This window comes from Macrobrachium nipponense, chromosome 35, assembly GCF_015104395.2.
Source record: "Macrobrachium nipponense isolate FS-2020 chromosome 35, ASM1510439v2, whole genome shotgun sequence".
Taxonomy (NCBI): domain Eukaryota; kingdom Metazoa; phylum Arthropoda; class Malacostraca; order Decapoda; family Palaemonidae; genus Macrobrachium; species Macrobrachium nipponense.
Window position 1 is genome coordinate 17,568,550 of NC_061096.1, and position 22,500 is coordinate 17,591,049.

Sequence of the window (22,500 nt, forward strand, 5' to 3'; positions counted from 1 at the left end):
GAGAGTTGTGTTTTTATTCTGCAACAGCAATTCTGTCGCATTATGGAAAAAACAAGTATATGATTTATGCCCAAATATTCAAAGGACATAGAAATCCATTAGATGGTGTTTGAATAAAAGAAAAATTATCAGTTCACACGGCGCATAATTTGTCAAATTAGACAGTCATTAAGAAAACCGGAATCAATATAAATTTCATCTTACCAAACTGTTATGCCCTCTAAATTCTTAAGTATTATTTCAATTTGGGTAAAATGGATTTGCATATATAACAAAGAAGTAGATTTGTATATAAGCATCAAAACTAATGCATCAGCATTTATGAAGATGAGAGCTTTTATGGAACTTTCGAGATAAAATTTTCATCGCCAATCTTCAGTTTGAAATACGGCCCATAAAGAGCGTACAAATTATGTCAAAATGAAATCGGTGTGATAACGTATAGAAAATGAAGTGTATTAAGCAAAATAATAACTGCACTTTTATAAATGGAACTTTGAAAGAAGGTAGATCCTTATACAAATGAAAACAGGAAACAGGAAAAGGAAAAAACATAATTTCTAGCCAACGATAACAAAATAAGGTTAATGTTTACAATCCTCTCTCTGGTGGTGAGAAAAAGTGTTTAACTTCTCTTTCACTATTATTTCATCTAAGCATGGAATTTTCATATCTCTAATGGTATCTTTGTTCATTTTATCCTGCCATATGACTCATTACTTTTTTTTTATTAAACTTCAAATCGGTAATGTGTTTTATGCTTCCCGAGTCATATCATGCTCATGAATGTGTGTGTGTGTGTGTAAATACATATATGTAATAAAGCAATTAGTGGTTTATAAGTCAAGAACTATTTGTTACCAAGCCATATAAGGAAATTAGGTATGAATATCATAAAAGGAAACGTTGGGGTCGATATATATATATATATATATATATATATATATATATATATATATATATATATATCTACTCCCAAACGTTTCCCTTTATGATATTCATATCAAATTTCCTTCTATGGTTTGGTAACAAATAGTTATTGACTTATAAACCATTAATTGGTTATTACATACATGTATTTACACACACACACACACACATTCATAAGCATGATATGACACTGGAAACTATAAAAGAACATTACCGATTTGAGGATAAAGTTTAATAAAAAAAAGTATTGAGTCACATGGCAGCATAAAGTGAGCAAAAATACCACAAGAGAAATTATGAAAATTCAATGCTTAGATGAAATAGTAATGAAAGGGAAGTTAAAACCTTTTTCTCACCACCAGAGAGAGAACTTAAACATTAACCTTATTTGTTTTCGTTGGCTAGAAAATCGGTTTTATATATATATATATATATATATATATATATATATATATATATATATATATATATATATATAGTGTAAGTGTGGTTGTGTGGTAACGTATTGAATCTATAATTCAAGGACTATTCTTTATGAGATCATAAAAGGAAATGAGATAGAGATGACGATCAGAAGGGAAAAAGTAGGGGTCGATGTTGAGATAACAAAAAAGAAAAAAGCAATAAAGTAAAGAGGAAAGATGTAAGAGAATTGGAGCGGGAGTAAGTGGAGTGGAAGCCAGTTGTAAACTACATGTCAAAGGATTTAGCTTCAGCCTGGACCAGAGTCAATAACAACGACTGCAAAGGCGGAACAGTAATCCCCTGTCCTGAGAATGCCTCCCAGGTGAACAGCTAAATAAAAGTAAAATAAAAAAAATGTGGGAAACTGGATGTTTGTTTTCATATTTGGAAGACTTCTGATGTTTTTTTTTAGTCAGGAGTATAAAATGCAATAACACTAGCAGTAGAACTAATACAGAGAAATTGCTTAAAAAATGTGCAAAGAAAGGAGGAAATCTAGGAAGAGCAAATAACTTACAATTATTTACGATCAAAACTAATTTCTACCCAACAGAGAATTTTTTTTACTGACTCACTTTAGTAACAAGCGCATAAATTGGTTTTAAAGCTGTATATATATATATATATATATATATATATATATATATATATATATATATATATATATATAATATATATGCCTGAAAAATTTGGAGAACGAGAAAGAGCCAGGTTGCTAGGTGATGAAAATGCGAAATGTGTGACGTATGAAGAGATGGCATCACTGGCATGTAGGCAATTCTTGCAGCAGATAAGAATGGAATGATTCTTATTCTGATGATGAAAAGATTACGTTAAATCATAAATTAGAAGTAAATGAAAAACCCCTTGGCGGATGTAATGGTGAGGAGAGGATTGGCTTCTATAGTAGATTCACATCAACCGTACATCTGATGACTAGGCCAGTCCCTTACGACGCTCCTGATTTGCTGTTGAAAAGCCAATCACAGGGCTGGAAACTCTCAGTCTCTCGAGAGCGTTTACATAGGCAGGGTGTATGTTCCACCTCTCCTGAGGGATGCATTTGAGACTTATCCCTCAGGGAAGGTGGAACATATACCCTGCCTATGCTAACTCTTGAGAGACTGAGAGTTTCCAGCCCTGTGATTGACTTATCAATAGCCAATCAGGAGCGTCGTAAGGGACTGGCCTAGACATCAGATGCACGGTCGATGTGAATCTACGATAGTAGCTCTGGTCGTCATTAGAGTGAAGTAAACGTGAAAATATGTACTACAACTTTTGCTTGGAGGCGAAGAGTTGAAAATGTGGTTATGTATGTGATTGAGATAAGAGACTTTGTGTGGGAAGTGAAAATGGAATATACCAAAAAGACAAAGGATTTACGGGTTAGGATCAAAGACACTGAAGTGCAGGGGTACAGGAGGAGTATGCAAAATATAGGATGAATGACGATTATGCAAAATACAGGGTGAAGCCACAAAATCAGGTGGAAGAGAGCGCGCACAGGGCTAAGGTGAATGGTGGAGAGTGTAGAATGTTTACGTGGATGATCCCCATAGTGATTAAAAAGAAAATTTTTGTTTAGCTTTCTGCCCAGTAACCGGAGTATAAATGTGTTGGTGACCTATGTCTTCCTTCTTCCATTCTTAATTATTTCGTGTAAATATATATATATATATATATATATATATATATATATATATATATATATATATATATATATATGTAGTGTGTACACACATATATATACATATTAAGATGGATACGTTCCAGGGGTGTATTTTTATTACTATTATATATATATATACACGTATATATGCACACATATTAAGATGGATACGTTCCAGGGCGTGTATTTTTATTACTATTTTTTCCACACTGGAATAAAATATAAGATATAAAACGATAGAGTGACTGGAACGAGATTGGAAAATATTATAATAGTCTAAACGTTCTGGGAACTCTGAACTCGATGAAATATGATTATCGGATGAGGCGGATTATCTCTCAGCTTCTCTGACACATCAGAAAGCGACTTTGCAGAAGTCGTTTAAAAGTATGCAAATGAATAGAAGGAAGTGGAAGTCGCTGCAGCTTATAAACGAAAAGGGGTAAAAAGACCTTTGCTAAATATGTTAATAACTTCTAGGAGAGATAGCAAAGAAGTAGAACGTAACGATTTGTTAATATTATTGCATACATATGAAAGCGCGTGATTTTAATGATGTAGAGATTAATCAATACGAGATTTAAAGCAACCACGAATGCGCAAAAAGACAGAAAAATAGGATTAACTTCCTTTTCCTAAAACCCCGCAAAAATAAGCATTTATAAAAAGGAGTATATTTTATATCTCTGTAACACCGCAAATAGGATTGATCCTTCATAAATCAGGAAAGTGAGAGAAGAGGAGGATAAACAGATTATCAGAATTCGCCAATCCCATTTTTTTTTACAACTTATCGTTATTTCACAAAAAATAACAAACAGACTGAATTTATCCAAAACTAAAAATGTCGATTTTTACTCACCTGCACCGTAACTTTTTACAAGCAATAATACTATAAAAAATTCATTTTACCTTCGAAATGTCGTTTTATACATGGTGTTATGATTCATTCATCAAATCCACAACGTCTCATGCACGTACCGCATATTTTTTAATTGTTTTAATTTTGCAATACAGAAAAGTTTACACTTATTTATACTTACTCCTGAAATTATTCAGTCTGATTTCAATACTGAATACCGGAGAAATAAGAATTACTGCGAAATGAATGAATTACCTGAAAATTAATTTATCCGGAAAACTAAATTGAGGAACTTCTCGAGTGAGCATTGAAATGAAAGAAGAGTGTATTCCTAAAGCAAAATTCAATGGAAAGAATCTGAAAAGCCAGGATACTGAGGCACAGTAAAAATATACGTTTGAGAACAAAGCATGCTATGTTTGCTACAGTCATAAGAAAGCAAAATGATCTAGGCGAGTCCAACAGTAGTAAAGATGGCCCCATTTCTTGAAAAGGGATTGCATTTCAATATTCAAAACTGGTTATGAGACAATCATACAATCAGGGGATCTGATTTCATATGAAACAAGTGATAGTATCTATCCACCAAAGATCTAAGGAATTCTAAATGAATGCATGTTAACTAAACTAGCAGAGACGAAGATTTGTTTTTATATATTCGGAACTAATCTATTAGTAAAGATTTATCAAATAAATTCAGATCTGAAATTTCTTTAATATACACTTAGAGCTAATCTATACGCATAATGTTTGTTCTCTAAAGCTTGTTGGTGTCTTGGAAAACGACAAAAAGCGCAATTTATTTTGTTCGTCTCACCTTTTACCAGGACAAGTAATAGCATTACAAGGTTAGTAATTTATCTGCCTAAAGTCAACTGGCGAACTCATAACTTAGTTAATTTTAGACAACGAAGGAGTAAAAATATTTCAATTTCTATCGGAAAATTTCTTAGCTGAAAGTCTTATCTATGAAACATCTAACTCTCCTTAAACGTCCAATACGTTGTTTGAGGATACCCTAACATTCTTTGAGAAAAAAGTACTTCTTTTAAGGGAATATCTGGGGTTTCTGTCTAGGACCAGGAGAGTAGTTGAACGTCTGAGGGTGTATGTAATTTATGAGCAATTCTTGATAAACAAAGTAGTATAAACTGAGGCCAGAATACTGTTGCACGGATCCCGATAATACACTGTTTGAAAGAACACAATTTTAGAAAATCGACCAATTAGAAACATCAAACACAGTATTTACCGCCAGTGGGTATTTATATCAGTGATAATTCCCTATGATGCACTTGTACAAGGAAAAATCCAATAACCTATAAAACCATTTTATCAGTTAAATAGAGAAGAAACAATTATCAGAAAGACGCAAAGGCAGCCAAAAAGGAAATCTAAAAGAAAGTGTTACATCACGTGTCAAAGAAATCCAACTGATCATCTGATTTTTTTATGATACTTAAAAACATTCTGACTTCATGGAACGTATTGCTCAAGGTGAAAAGAAAAGGAACGTGCTTGTAATTCCACTAACGTAAAAGATAAAGTAAAAAGAAAAAAAATCCAAATTACTTCTATTTTTCTTTCGCTCACCACGTCCTGACAATCCGATTTGTCATCCAGAAAGCGCGTTCGTTAAGAATAGTATAACTTTTAAAGTCCCACAGTCTGTCAGTGGATGAAAAATGCTCAACTTTGCCAAATGTAAATACAATTCGTATTTTGTGACTGAAATGTTTCAAGGTCTGGCTACAATTGTGCATAAAGTCGATTTTCCCTTACATATACAACCTATCTAATGAAAGCTGTGCTCTGAAACTATACTCACACAGAAAACAACCGAAATTCATAAACGTTCTTAATTTTCAAGAGCTACCAGGAAGTTCTAACTTCCTCTAATATGAATTCTCATGTTGCTGCTGCCTGCGACTGTAAAAGCGAAAATTGCAAAAGAGAAACACCTAAGGACAATAATAACCATGACTTACTGTAATGGAGACGAGTTCCCTTACGCTGCAGAGGCAGTTCCTAACAACCTGAAAAATAAAAATGGAAAGAACGATGAGCATATTTCTAGAAATGAAAACTTTCCTTAATTACAGAGCACTCAATCAAAATTAATCTATAAAATGTACGTAGATTTCAAATACAGTTGTGACCTATATACTATAAAGATTTGACGTTGGTCTGTATGAATCTATTAATCGTATGCAAAGTAAAGTAACTTGAGATACGAATGGTATTAAGCGCTGCAAAGATTAAAATAGCACTGTCACTAGAGATGAAGATAACCTGTTCAAAGAACTACACAGATATTAAATCAGAAGACGAGTAAAACAAACCATTTGTTTTGAAACTTTGACAAGGACTGTAATGGCAGAGAAGCAAGCACTGCCAAACACTGCTTTCGAGTAGAGAACAGCATTAAAAAAGTATTTTTCTTTGGGGAGATTATCCCTCGCAAACCTTACCAAGCGGATAAATTCGAGCATTTAATGATAAATGTCATATGCCTCTGTACATTTAAGCAGTTAATTGGGCAAGTGGTGGTTTATTAACTGTAATGGGTCGTTGCCTGAGAGAAGACATACGTCTTGTAACCAAGAAATCAGGACGTACAGTGAAGCGCCTTTAACCACACAGCTGTGTGGTTAAAGGCGCTTCACTGTAGTACGTCCTGATTTCTTGGTTCCTAGGTTCGCGCCCGGGTGCCGACGAAATTATTATCAACTAAAAAATTCCCCTTCGGTTAACATAGTGAAAATATATTAATTCCGAGGTAGAGCGAATTAGATGTTAAGGACATTTGTAGCTTAATGCGTATATATGAATCACGGTGAAGTGATATATATATATATATATATATATATATATATATATATATATATATATATATATAATATATTGCAGCAGCAAGAAAATTGCAGCATTAGAATGGTGATAATACTGGAATTGTAGCTAAACGTTCGCCTCATCAATATTTTCATTTCTTTTAGTAAAGTATGCTCTAAAATTGCATATTGTTTATGTCAGTTCAATCTTAGTTTTATCAATTATATATATACATATATATATATTATATATATATATATATATATATATATATATGAACACTTTACTAAAGAAAATATTGATGAGGCAATAAATGTTTAGCTGCAATATCAGTAAAATCACCGTTTTAAGCTGCAATTTTCTTACTGCCACAATGTATTTCCAATATTGGAAGTTATATAATGGTTTGGAATAATTGTGACGATATTTTTACTATTTTGAAATAGTGTGTTTTGGCGGATATCACCTTTAACATTTCTATTCATTACTGTTTCCCATGACAAATTATATCCATATTTCATAAGGTATAGAGGAAAAAAGTACGGCAGAATTAACGAACTCAAAATACGAATTCTAGTACAAAATCATATTGGGAATATTTTTTTAGCGAAAATTCAATATTTAACTGACGCAATAACCACTAACTTTTTTATGTTCACTGTCTGTTTGTCTGCCTGCCAGTATTCATTTTATATACTAAAAAAACTGGTTACCAGGGCATACATTATTCAGTATGAAACGAACTGATGAACCTTAAATTGTCAAACGGTGCCTGGCCTACTGTCGTCCTTTTCGGATGAAGGTTGTTTCAGGAAAAAAAAATACAATGCCTGCGGTTCTTGATGAGAATTTCCCTTATCATTATAGGAATAAATGGGTCCAAAAGTCAATAGATCCCTTTCTCTACCAACTTCTACCTATATCCTTTTGTCGCGTTAGAGTTCTTTATACGAACTTGTGGCAAGGTCATCGTCCCACAGAAATACAAACTAATTATAACTATATTTCCTGGACGGGATCGAGGTATACTTACCAAGTCACTTCACATCACATCAGCAATGTTATGAGAAAAAATTCGTATGTAAACTTGTAGGGACAAAAGAAAAATAATACATCGTTTTACTTTTCCTAAAACCATTATTAAAACTGGAAGTTGGTATTGTACATTTGCAGAGGTGACATCGTTGACTTTAATTACTACAACAATTTAGAATGCGTATTTTTCTTTAGCATAGCACAAATAAAGATAAAGATTAAGTAACGTTCCATCTGTTCGAACAGGCTCTGCTGTTCAGGTAGTAACCACTGGCGTGTGGGGTCAGGGGGTGACGCCCCCGACTAGCTTGCAGATCGTCAACTTGGTAAGGATGTTCAATTGTTCAATATTAGGTTAGGGTACGCTATGAAAGGTATCTTCAATACTTAGTTATACTCCGAAAATAAAGTAACTTTGGGCATTAACAAAGCACCCCAGGTTAAGCCAGAAACCAATGTTAAAAACAATATATTAACGTATTCCGCTTGTTTAAGTTACTGCGAGAAAAGAAGCGCTGAATAACAAACCAATTACCAGTGAAATAATATTAGAAAAAAGATGAAATTCGACGAGGTCAAAATTAACCTAAGTGAGAGAAGACGCTGGCTAAATAAAGAAAAAAGATTGACCCACCAAAGTCCCATGCTGATAAAGGTGCCAAAAGTTCTGACATATCCGAATGATAAGGTCAACTGGGATTTTATAAGGGAACTTTCAAGGTTTTCTGTAAAAATTATGTCAGGCGGTGATATTTTTTTCATTTCAACTCTCCAACACACGGCGGTATATATTTTCGAGACATTAGTCTCTGCATATTGCCGCGTAACAGCGAGATGAAAGTCGTTTATGAATGTTGATGCTTTGCTACAATTTCAGGTTCCGGCCTTTAAAGAAAGTTTTGATGTCTATGTAAACAGAAGTTTATTATATTATATTACATTATTCCAATGGCTTTTTGTACCTCATTGCAATCTAATACAGGTCATATCTATATTTAATTTACAGTCCGTGAGCAACAGGGTCTCACTAAGCCCCAACCCCCACCCTAGCTATTGACGAATCTACACTTTTTCCTAATACCTATGAATATATAGTTTAAGATAAGTTGTTAACCTGATAAATTTGGACTCGCTGTGCACTCTATGTGATCAAATGTATTCAAGAACTAATCACTAGAAACTGAAGATTAGGGAGGTAACTGCCACAAAAATAAAAAGCACACTCAACATTTACCCTGCTTGGTTTCCGTGCGATAGTGATGGAATAAACTTAAAAAATATAAGATTTACTTATGAATTAGCAGTTACGAGAGCAAAAATACGTCATTTATTCCAAAACAATATGATAGTTAATTTCTATTCAATTGAGCCCCAAAAAATTTGATTAAACAAATTGTCATTTAATAAACTTTTCAAAACGTTTGTCGGGAGGATAGAATAGCATAGTAAATATAGAATTTTGGCAAACGCCAAGAGCTGGGACCTATGAGGTCATTCAGCACTGAAACGGAAGTGGAGAGTAGAAAGATTTTAAGGACCCAATTTAATTTAAGGAAGAAAAGTACGCGAGGTATGTCCCCTTATGTCTTTTATCAACTTGTAAGATTCCATTTGGTTCTCGACATCTAATCGTTCCTGGTCTGTAATAATAATAATAATTAAATGCTCGTTGGTATGTATTCTGAGTGTTCTTGATTTTATAGGAATAGGTTTTTAATTTCATAAAGTATGTGCTCATAGAATATGGTTATCACCAGGGTTTGCGTACACTGAATGCCTTTTTTTTTTCTTACTGTTTTGTTTGTCAATATATCACAAGAACAGTGTTTTTATAACCGATTAGATATTACTTCATACAGCAAACAAATAAATAGAAAAATGGGTTTTGCCTTATAATTTGTATATATTTCATAACGCAGAAATAATTTCATTTATGACTGTTTTAATGTTTTCTCCCCAAAGACGTATCCATATACACCGTTTGTATTCCTTTCCATTGAGAAAGATCATTGTGCCTGTCAAGGTTTTATGTTTAACTTAATAGAATGACGAGTTGGTACAAAGACAAATAGTGGATTTTTTTTTTCTGCCTCTTGGAACCGTAGTAATTCGAGATTTCAGTGAGCTTAGAAATGAATAATCATTTTATTTTTATTTTGTAAAACCGAAATTATTTTATACACATGCATTGTCTTGGTAGTTAATATTTTGAAAGCTGTCTTAATTTCCGCTGAAATCTAGTTTTAACTTATCATTCACATATTTTTTTCTTGCTTTGGTTTTTTTAGCAATTTTTTTTTCAGACAGGGAGTTTTGTGCCTTTTATTTTGGAGCATTTGAGAAAGGATATTTTATGCCTATTGGTTGAATAATAAGACATAGCCAGGTGGTTTCCTCAATTGATAATATAGAGGCTTTTACCTTTTATATCAAAATTTTTTGACTATGAAAATGAGGGAAATAAGACAAGTTGAGTGAAAATAAGAATAACACTGTTTTCTTTCGAGATTCCCGCCCCTGAAGTTATTAAGGTTTATAGGCAGATTAACAAAGGATATTAGCATTCCTATCATGTTGGTGCAAACCACGGGAAGAGGACGAAATGAGTAAAATGCACAAATGAGACATTACCATTTTGTCCCCCAAATAGTGCAGAGAACCGCGATTCAGCTTCCTAGTAGAGGAAGTTGTTTCTTATTCAAGGATGTAGAACTTTGTCACCTGGAGTTTACATGCACCAAAACGATCTCAACGTTGCATAGATCATGGCGCCGTCACAGGTGGACACTGTTCCATTTTTGCTTCAGCTTTCTCGTAAATAATTCTGAATTGGCCCAGAATGTTCTCGCAAAAGTTGCAGATATTTCTCTGAAACTAAAATCGGGTTCACTTTCGCAGAGGAGTTTCTGTTCACTTTTAACTTGTGTGCGCGCGTTATTTTTTTTTTTTTTTTTTTTGTCGAGTTTATGATAAAATCAATAATATTTTTAATCCCACACATGCATCACCCACAAAACGTAGTAAAAAGTGAATAGAATAGAACATTTAAAAAATGCAAAATTTGAAACTAGATGGCATATAGTATTTTCGTATGCAAGTAACCTATGATTCTGAGGAGGTTAACCTGTTAAATTGTCAAGTGTTTTGGGTATATTCCAGGAATTGTACTGTGCCTTCAGAATTTTAAGAATTGTATTACTGTTTTTTCTAAGATAACAGAACAATGTGAACATTCATGAATGAAATTATCGGTTCAATGTTGTTCTCTGCGCTCTTTTTAAGTACTTATTCAGTGTCACATTTTTTTTAACAATACTGCTTATATTACTGTCTTTTATTGAAACGAAATAAAAGTTTCAATTTATTTCTGAGTTCGTAATTATAGTTCTTGTATAAGAAACTCAGACGCCTGTTACATTGCTATAAAGTACATTATTGAAAGATCAAACTATGTTTGTGTGTGCCTAGACTGACAAGCGCTCTGACCTCGTGGGGGCTAGTGCAGTCAGTGCACCTCATGCTGTGCACTGTAGGTATTACTTGAGGTTCTGTGCAGAGTCCTTTCGGGGCCTAGCTGCAACCCCTTTCATTCCTTTTCCTGTTTATACCTCCGTTCATATTTTCTTTCTTCTTCTCTTTCTTCCATTTTACTTTCGAACCTCTCTTGTCAACTGTTTCACAGTGCAACCGCGAAGTTGTCTTCCTATTAAACCTTTAAAAACTAGGTTAATGCTCCAAAGAGTTTTGTCTTAATTTTTGCTGAATTGCACTGAACATTTTGCATAAATACACACACACACACACACACACACACACACACACACACACACAACTAACTGAATCACTATCATAATATTCAATTGCTTAGAACTTTATTATTATTTTCCTATGTTCTTAACAATTTGGTTTAATCCCAGTATTAAGAACTGTACTTCTGAAGCCCACACAGATTGCTACACTGAAGTAATGGTCTGTCACTTTTTACTAATAAGAACACAAGAGATTCCAAGGATTTATTAATACTGAAATCTGGTGATATTCACACAGGTATTTTGTCTAAAAGTTCATATGTACTCAACAAGTGTAATTTCATTAGTATCTTAATTAATTTCAAATGTATATGGATTACAGCAATAGTACCAGTTCCGCTACATTACAATGTTACGTGTTAATTTTGGCAGGCAGGTCACCTGTACTATAAAAAAAAAAAAAAAAAAAAAAAACTGAAAAGGTGAAGGACGAATCGCTGATCCATACAGGTGCACAAATAGTATATGTTCACAATTAAAATAATCCGAATTTCCCCATAGAGAAATTTATCTCTCGGAAGGTTACATGCTGAATTGAAAAAAAGAAAGATTCGGAACTAGAGCCATCAAAAATTTTTGAAAGAACATGACAGAAAGCACCCGACATCAAAAGCTATATGATTTTCCAACTTTTCAACCTAGATCCAATTCCTGTCTTTGCTTGTCTTGTATGAAATAAACCTTTATGAAAGTGTTGGACACTTCACAATAAAGTTTTCCAAAGAAGATACGGTAAAAGCAGGTCACAGTAACACGAAATACCTTGGACACACAAGCATTTTGGGATTTGGATTTTATACTACTAATTTAAAACAGAATCTTCTTGTTCTGAAGTTTATTTGGACGCTAGAAAGTGAAATTTATTTGCAATTAAAAATCCTGATGGATAATTGTAATCAGCCTAAAGATGAACTTTGAATACGTTTCGAAATTATTTTGAAAACAAAATCAATAACACAAAGCGGGATATGGTAAAAAATAAAGAAAAACTTAATGATAAATGTTTTATTAAAAATGAATTGACCAATGAGATTTTGACATAAAAGAATTTTTTTCTGAAGTTTATGATCTATGGTGGAATCGTTTTATGTCGATGCCAAATCCATGTGTTTTTTATTCCCTCACTCATTTTTTTCCCTCGCGGGACCGGGGATTGTTCTCTTCTTTTTTGAGAGAAGACAAATGTTCGTGTTTAGTGCTTTTACCCTCTGATTCATAAAGGTATTTTCACTTTAAGTGACCTACATCTCCATAAATAGCTTCTCAAATCTTTTCTTTCAGTCTTAAACACATACGACTAATATCATTAGAGAATGATATTAAATATAATTCATTAGATGATGCTATTTAGTCATATACGTTTGAGAATAAAAGGAAAGGTTTTAATGAGATATAAGTCGCTGAAAATAAAAATACCTTTATGAATCAGAGACCAACAGCACTGAGCACGGAGATTTGCCTTCTCGAAACAGAAGAGAAAAATTGGAAGAATACGAACGACGCCCCAATGAATCATTCCACCTCCATACCAAAGTTGTTTTCAAATCTCGTCACTTGCGGGATAATCCAGATATCTCGCTTTTCAAAGGAATGCTAATTAGGTTCAAGATGTGTCGCCAATGCGCGTTGCTACTCGTCTCTCCGAGAGATTAATGTAATTATTAGTTATGATTGAATGGACGTGTAATGAACCAAGCCAGGGATGGAAACAGACACCGAGACATGGGGAGGGGAAGGGGGAGGGGGAGGGGGCGGGGTTGGGGAAGCAGATATGAATAGAAGAGCTGACGGAAGGGATAGGCCATCTATCCTCTGCGTCCCTCCCCACAAATGAATCAACCACGAGAGCTATCAATCATGGCCGCGTTCAAGTAGCGTCTCTAGGCTCAGACAAAGGTCTTGATTGTTGTAGTGAAGCCAAGGGTATGAGCATGTTCGCTCCAGGTCCGCTCCGCATTCAAATTACCTTTCACCTCCATGTGCTTAATAAGATCTTATGATACAATTCATCATTTATTTTCTTCATTAAAGTACAAAATATTCATTTAGTACACGGGAGGGAATTGAATCTCATGAATTGAGAAATGTTTTAAACTGCAATACGACGAGAAATTTTATAACTAAAACTCCAACGTCAGTACCAGTTAATAAGGAAAAATTTTCAACGACGTCAAGATGTTTCCTCTTCATTTATGCCATTGTAATTTCATTAATTAAAGTGCCAATATTAGTATCAGTGAAGGAGGTAGTTTTTTAACTTACCCCAAGTAAACACGTTTCTCCTCCAGTTTCAATTTAAAATGCAGATTACCAAGTTGTGGTTCATTAAAAGGTGACTACGTATGAAAAATAATGCGTACACAACTTCATAGACCCTTTGTCCTATGAATCTGATTAGATATTTCGCAAGGTAAGTAGGCAAGGTACATATGTATTTTATAAGGTCATATATAATTAGACCACTGTGTAAATATATTAAAAGAAAATTAAAGAAAATTTTTAAATAAAAAATTTCCACATATCAAACCAAGGTTATTTTCACCTACAAATTCACACAAGCACTGTTCAACTATAAGGATAAATTGCCAACGTTTTGTCTAGCAACTATATCACAATGGCATCTTATTCCTACTATGCATTAGATTTCAAAACCATCCATCTATTCTTACAGTAAATCATTGCTGGTCAATAAGTTTCAAATAAGACAAGGGAGTGAAAGAACTTACCCAAAAAGTTGTTCAGATGTTCAAACAATAGAATTCAGCATCAAAGAAGACAAACAATAGAATTCAGTATTAAAGAAGATCGGCAGACTATACTGGGACAGCTGATAAAATCCTTACCCAATTAAAAGCTACACAAACTGACTCAAGACTTTTGAGAGAATGCATTCAAACAACGCTAACTTCCGACTGCGGTCAGCATACATAGGCATGATGGAGATTCAGTGAGCTTCAAGAGGTAAATAGTGGCAAACTGACATTCCATCTGGAGGCATTTGCTTCAATTTTATTGTGTCTGACCACTTAATAGTCATATAAACTATGCCAAATAGGGTTCGGTTTATCTTCAAGGTATAAGCAACCTTGAAAAGGTAGCAGCTGAGGTCGTGCAGAGTTTATAAATATGAACTTCCTTATGAAATTATGAAAAGATGAAGGTTTAATAACAAGTTTTAATTAGGTGCCAGCCGGTCAGGCCACAGAATGACATCATACTGATTACATGGAATGACCCAAGAGCCAGGTTCTGTTTCACAGGGTCAAAACGATCACTCATCCCACAGGATACCAATGTCTCTTTGGTCTGAAGGATGATGGGGATAATATTACTTTGGCATAATCTGATGGACCTTTATCAGGAAAGATGTATGATGCTGATATAAAGAAGTTTTTACAACAGCTTGGAAGGTTTGTTGCTTAAAGGGTACAAAATGCAATACCAAACACAGAAGGAAATGAAGGACAGCATGAGGGTGTCTCACTTGTTTCTATATTAAAAAAAAAAAAGACACTGCCCCAAGTAATGTGACTGGTGATTTCATCGGAGAAGATGAGATAAGGCAAGACCTGGTAGTAGAAATTAAGTGGCTACTATCGGATGGAATTGTTCAGTTCTGCGACGCTTTCAAATTGTTTTCTGCATGTATAAAAATAGAATTTGTAACTTATAGATTGCACTGAAATCTTAAGGTCACTGGAAATTTATGCAGTGATTACGCTGACCAATCAGTTGAAACTGAGTTATATGTTAACATAAGCATGTGTCAGTGACACTGTTCTTGAACACGCACGTAGTCAAATTAACTCACCCGTAAAGGCAGAATCAATTGGTACCTTGGAAGCTTAAACATGTGTACCCCTAGATACTCCAATAACTGATACGAAAACCAGTCTGCTAAATGATGGCCACGCAGTGATCCAGGTACTCAGTAAGCCTCCTGGCATTTGGACAATAAGCTAATGTCTTATTGGATACAATGACGGACCATTTGGTTGAACACACAAAAATGCTTGTGGCGATGTTTGATGGCTGAAACTGATAAAAGTAAATCAAGGCTAGGACATATGAAAAGAGAGTGTCCAAAAAGAAACTTCCCTATGTTTGGGCTGATTTCATCACCATGGAGGAGAAGAAGGCAGACTTTGCAAGGATTTCCTCCAGGATTATCAAACAATCGGCGAATATCTGCCACAAAGATGTGAATTATTAATGAGGGTTCTCTAACGCTACCATTGCAAGTTTAATTGAACAGAAAACAATCAGACCTTCGAGCAAACATGAAGATGCTGACACAAGGTTGAAGATTCTTTCATTTGAATAGTTTGTGAATGATATTTAAAATCGGGTCATATGCAATGCCAAAGATGTTCCACTATTTCACTCACACTTCGTGCCAACCAGAACAACTCAAGTAACATCAAAAAAGAATTGGACAATTGGACAGGTAGTGACGCAACCTCAGCTTTCAGCGGCTGTGTGAAGAAGGCAATCTAAGAATCTTTCCACATTTAGCAATTCCAGTCATTGGAAATGGTTAAAATTAACTAGTCACAGTTAAGAAGCTTATTTGTAATTTTTTTTTTTTTTTTTTGGGGGGGGCGTTTCTACACAAAGGAACATGAATCAAACTTGACTCAATATTTTTCCATATTGAAGAGCTTTGATATATTGCCATAAACAAAAATGCCCTGTACCTCTCCAACAAATGTGGCAATTGTAAAGCAAGTATCAGGCCACACGTAGATCAGAAAAGCATTATGATATCCTCCTGTATTGTATCTATCTCAACAAGACAGCCTTCAATTCCAGATGCCCGTCTTGAACTGGTGACCTGTGGATGCTAACCCGAAAGTGAAGCCGCTCATTGGGCTTGCTTAAAAAGAAAGAGCTGAAATGCATTCCTTAATGTGACTGAGGCTTGTAAAATGTTGTAAACTTGCTGGGCAATACATTACATAAGCCACTCCGAAGTTCTTATAGAACTGGTCTTAATTAGCCTGAGTTATGACACTTACGTTTTTTTATTTGATCAGTAACATTTGGAATTTTGATCAGCATCATGTCTACTCTCCATGCAGAGTTTTAAGACTGCAATTTAATGTGATATTTTATTGTGCACTCTTGCAAAATCACGTCTGTGATAGTTCTGTTCTTTTTGAATAGACATAAAACACATGCATCTAAAGAATAAGTAACAACAACGATTTCGTTCTACTGCTTCAATAACTGCAAGTGGAAGTTCTTATAATTTTCACATTTTGAACATTTCAGATCTCAAAAGAATTATTCGGGGTATAATAATCGGGGTATAATAATCTCAGTGTTAATTTCAGTGCTGGCTGTCCAACTAAGAGTGTCAAGAAGTGTCAAAACCCTTCACGTATGTCAGGTGGATAAATGAACCGCAACAATTTTTTTTCCTTGTATGGAAAACGCCTGGGCTAACTTACCTGATGGCATGATGCTAAACGACATACGAGAGTCAGACTCGGTTTAAGAACATGTTAGTAATACTGAGTTAATTATCTGTTTGCGAATATTTATGGGAGATCTGTCGCTGACTTGATGGAAAATTCTTCCTAATAACCATTCTGTACTGTATTACAGTATTATTCTCATTTATGTCACTGATGAGACCGATGTTCATGGTAAAGCCATAGACTGTAGTTCAATTTTGTAGTCTTCTATGAATTACCAAAAACGATTTCTCTAAATTATAACCTATTTCTCTAAATTATAACCTTACATAACACATCTAACAATCTTGAAAAAAATCCTTTTTTGAACTCATCTAGTCTGCTATAACTAAAGATATAAAAAGGGTTAACGGTACAAGCGACAATGGTTCGCACCTCAGTAAAAACTGTAATCATATTCTAAAGATGTCTATCACCTCACATCATTTTGCTACCAAATACCTAATCTCACAGCTATTCAAGGGAATTTGGTTTGAAAATGTAAAAAGAAAATTGTCGCACTGGGGTATACTTACATGTATTTATTATTAGTTAGAAATCTTATTTATAGCATTCTCTGTTACTACTTTGATTTCGAAGTAAGTTTTCATATATAGTCATTGAAAACTGAAATAGGCAAATTGGATAAATAAACAAAGATTTTTTTTAGTATAATGAGGGGAAAAATAAGAAAATTAATTACATCCTGCTAAATACCTAACAAAAATTTATCGTATCTACTTCACAAAACAGAGAGAGAGAGAGAGAGAGAGAGAGAGAGAGAGAGAGAGAGAGAGAGAGAGAGAGAGAGGAAGAGGAAGAGAGAAGAGAGAGAGAGAGAGAGAGAGAGAGAGAGAGAGAGAGAGAGAGAGAGAGAGATTAGAATATAATCAAATTAAAAGTTTGTATATTATACGAGGCTGTATTAATCTTTCATCCGTCTCCCTCCCCTTTCTCTCTACCCTACATTTCTAGTCTTGTGCCAAAATCGCTTGGCACTCAGCCGACGAATGACCCTAGTTCAGAACTGGAATCTGGTCACTGTTTCATCGCATTTTAAATGTTTGATTCGGGGAATGTCATTCAAGCGTTATTAAAAAATATAGGCATTAATTTCACTATTTAAATATACAAAGGTTTAGATTAATTTTAAGAGGAAGAAATCATACTGAAAGAGAGTTTCAGTTGTCAATGAAACTTGGGCGCGAGAGCAAGGCTCAAAGTTCATATCAACAACATCTAGGAGTGCTTGCTGATATTTCATAATCAATGTCATTAGTGACAAAATTCTAGGACATTAAAATGGCAAGGTTTCTTACTTGTATATTATTTATCATCAGACCTTTAAAGCAAAAGTTATAGGATCGTACGAATGATCTTATGGCAAAGATGGACATCGAAAATCTGTGCAAATGAAATTAAGGCATTTCAAAGAAAAATGATTCCTTTATTTCTTTTTTCCTTTAAATCTACAGATGAAAACCCTTATGGACTGAATAAACATTATAAACTAAAGAGGGCTCTAAAGGAAAATCAGCTTGTAAGAGAGGCAAGTTAAAGGAAAAGGTAATAAATAATTAGATATGAGGGAATAGGAAATAAACCGAAGGCAGGAATGAATTAACTCCTACCTTAAACATCTGGAAATCAGAAGATTTCATAACTGTACTTGGCAAACTATTTCACGTTTTTGTTGTGACCAAAACAGACCTGCTAGCAAAATGAGATATTAAACCTGATACTAGATATCTACACTGCTTGTAGTTGCAGCCTACCTAGGTCAGGTATAGAAAAATGCATAAGTCTATCACTGTAGAACTTTTAATGCAACAAACATAATGGACTCTCTTTACATCTTTGCCACAAATCAAAATTAAGTGGTAGCGAAATAAACTTGACTTGTGACATAAATAACCATATCCAATAGTTGAGAGGAGAGCAACACTCCAAACAAAGAGGAAGAAAAGTTTAAACACGTAGATATAAAAGCTTAATCTGGGAATATTCGAAAACATTTCCATAAGATACCAACTCTTTTAGAGACAGAGAGCAGTATTATGTATACACTTCTCAAAAGTCAAAAGTCATTGACAATTAAAACCATACCAATTGATTTTTAAGATTATTCAAGGATTCTGCAACCACGGACCTCGGGCACAGAGAGGTTCTGCTACTAATTTATGGGAACCTTTACTTAGTAATAATATACAAACTATTTCTCAACATATCCTCCATCTAAGACGGTGTTTCCACCTCATTAACCTTCCTCTGTAGAACTCAATGTCTTTTGTTGTGCACCACGTAGAAACAGCAGTTTTCGCTTCATCAATGGTTTCGAATCGTGTTCATTTCAAATGTTCTTTAAGTTTTAGGAACAAACAGAAGTCAGATGGGGCAAGATCACGACTATAAAGTGGATGAGGTAATGTTTCCCAACGAAATTCTCGTAAAACAGCTCTTGTTACCCTCGAAGAATGTTCTGGTGCGTTGTCGTGATGAAAGAGAACTCTGCAGTACAATTTTCCTGATCGTTTTTTTAATAGTGCATTTTTAAATTTCCCTAAAACAGTTTCGTAATATGACCCCGGTATCGTTCTTTGACCTTGTGGAAAATCTATCAGGATTACACCTTCACAATCCCAAAAAATGGTAGCCATCACCTACTGAGCCGACCTCTCTGCCTTGAATTTGATTGGTCCATCAGAACCCCTAAGAAGCCACTGTTTTGACTGGATCTTGCTCTCGGGATCAAACTGATAATCCAAGTCTCATCTCCAGTTATGATTCGTTCCATAAAATCTTCTCTATCAAGTTCAATCTTGCTTAAAAAGGCTCATGGAAATGTCAGCTCTTTAAGCAAACTGATCCTCACGCAACACTTGGTACCCCCTGAGCAGAAAGCTTACAGAGAGGAAGATGTTCATGCAAAAGTGAAAATGCCTTCCCTCCCTTTGGTCATCTTTGATGTCCTTTCTACCTTTCTTGAAATGCTTGATCCATCTAAAAACTGTTGTTTTGTGAGGGGCAGCATCCCCATAAACTTGTTACAAGGCATCAATGATCTGAGAAGATTTCCGGTCGAGTGTTGTTAAGAATTAGATGTTAGCTCTCACTTCAAAGTTGTCCTTTTCCATGCTGCTAAAAGAGCCCTTCTTTTAATTAAAGACAACACAACAGGTTGTATACTAATGCTGGCTACTTATTTAAACAGATTTCTACTAGAATGAACTCTAGGACTCGTGAAATATAGGGTGTAGCAGAACTTTTTCACTCACTCTCGTAACAGCTCGGGGGCATCATCTATCATACAATCAATTTGTCTTCCAGATCCTGGTGCATGTCACTATATACTATACATAAAAAAACATAAAAGGTTCAAGACCACTACCTTGATTTACACCTCAAGTATTATCAATAAAACTATTATAATAGCCATCTGCACAGACCCTTTGGGTTCTGCTCACTAAAAATAACTTAAAAACTCCAATAAAAGTTGCACCCCTTCCCAATAACCTTAGGTAGTAGATAAATACTTCAAGATTCACACAGTCACAGGTTGGACTAAAATCTAAATTGATTATGAATGTCTCTGAACCCTAATCAAAAGTACTCTGCAAGATGGTAGATAGTGACAAGAGTACCTCACAAGCACAAAGGCCTTTATGAAACCTAAACTAATGTAATGCAAGTAACAAACCTACAAAGATGTCTGGAGAGTAGCTTCTCAAAAATCTTAGATAAAACAGGGGTAAAGGAAATTGGCTTATATTTTGAGATGTATGATGACGGGCCTAGTCCCTTAGGTAATGAAGCAATGTTTCCTTTCGTTATAACAGAAGCAAAAATTTCAAGTCTAACTAACTTTTAGTTATAGTAGCAATCTTAGAAATAATGAAATCGGCATTCTTTCTCAAAATAAATAAATAAATAAATAAAAAAAAGGGGGGAAGATCCCACTAAGGTCTATACTGATGTAACTGTCAAGCTCCATAAGAAAAGTTTAGCTTTTCTAGATCTTAATGCCGCTGAGCACAACTCAGGATATGGTAAGCATGACTAAGGTAACACTAAGGACTCACCAGAATGTTTGCCCACAAAGACTTGAGCCAAAAATTCTGCCTCATAGTTAGGCCAATATACAGCTGTTCCATCACTTTTTACAAAGGAAAGCATGCTATAATAAACTCCAAAGAGTGTTGATTTAAAGGTAGACCACGACTTAATGGTCTTCACCACCTGAGAGTAATATCTCTTTCACACCTTCATCATAAGCCCTCTCATCTCTCCCATAAACAATCTAAGATGGACCTCTAAACTCGGTGAAAGTATGCAACAAATAATGCAATAAAGTGGTCCTCCATAAATGACAAGCCTCTTCTTTTTTCATGTTAGGCAAACTTACATGGATTATTTTTACAATGAAAATTAAGTATTTTAGAAGGAATACTCCACTCAATAGTAGCGATGATCACTTAAATACTCAATCTATTCGGATTTCTATAAATATTGTTCCAACTGAGCCCCATAAGATCACAGTAAATACTATCGTAATTGGCCTCGGATTTCAAATACATCTTCTTGAAACCACAACACCGGGAACAACCTGATCCCTTTCCAAATGATCTAAATCAAACTATGATCGGATGAGCCCACCTACGAACGTACTCTATAAGACACAAACCCTTTTAAACAACTGTGAATACAAGGCCAAGACAGTTGCCAGATCGGTGTACGGGTTTGTTTATTAACTGCCAGATCGGTGTGCGGGTTTGTTTATTAACTGCTTACGACGAGAAATGGTAGATAAATCTAAACCACCACCCCCAGGATTATCTGTCACAGTAACTGAGCTCAGCCATTTAGTGTGATGAGCAAATCAGCTGCCAGAAGTGTTACAATGCCCGGTAGGCCAAAAGTGGCAAAGTAAAGAATGCAAGAAGTACACTTTTTGGAGGATTAGTAAAATTTGGAACAAATCAGGCAAAACTAACTTATGATCCTTATTAGAATATGATGGAAATCAAACAAGAAGATAGCTTTGCAGCTTTTCCACCAACAGAATTTTCAGTATCTAAATTTCTTTCAATAAAAACATGCTTATGAATGATAGCTTTCTGCTTGAAACCTGAATCTGGGACTCGGAAAATAGGTGATATTCCGCAGCCGACACTCCACTCGAAAAGATTACCATTCGTGTTTACAAACAACAAATATCATAGCTGGCGAAGGACGGCTGTGTGGTTGTAAACTAACGATCAGTAATGGACTGATTATTGATTTTTTCAAATTAGTATTTAGTATAGACATATACTGTAAATAATGGCTACCAATGTTCTTACTGTAGCAAAGAGTCTGCGTTTGGTAAAAATTTCTGTTTGAACGCGATAGAATGTATAATAATTCAGGCAAAATGATCATATTTCACTAGAGAAAAAA

At 34.7% G+C, this 22,500-nt stretch overlaps 1 protein-coding gene across 2 annotated transcripts in view; it reads right to left on the bottom strand.

Annotated features, from left to right (window-relative positions):
• LOC135208447 (uncharacterized) overlaps positions 1–22,500 on the bottom strand; it is a 683,342-nt gene that overhangs the window by 255,389 nt on the left and 405,453 nt on the right. For both annotated transcript variants that reach the window (XM_064240638.1, XM_064240636.1), the window contains exon 3: positions 5,918–5,965. The gene's annotated coding sequence lies outside the window, so the exon portion shown is untranslated. The remainder of the gene's footprint in view (positions 1–5,917; positions 5,966–22,500) is intronic.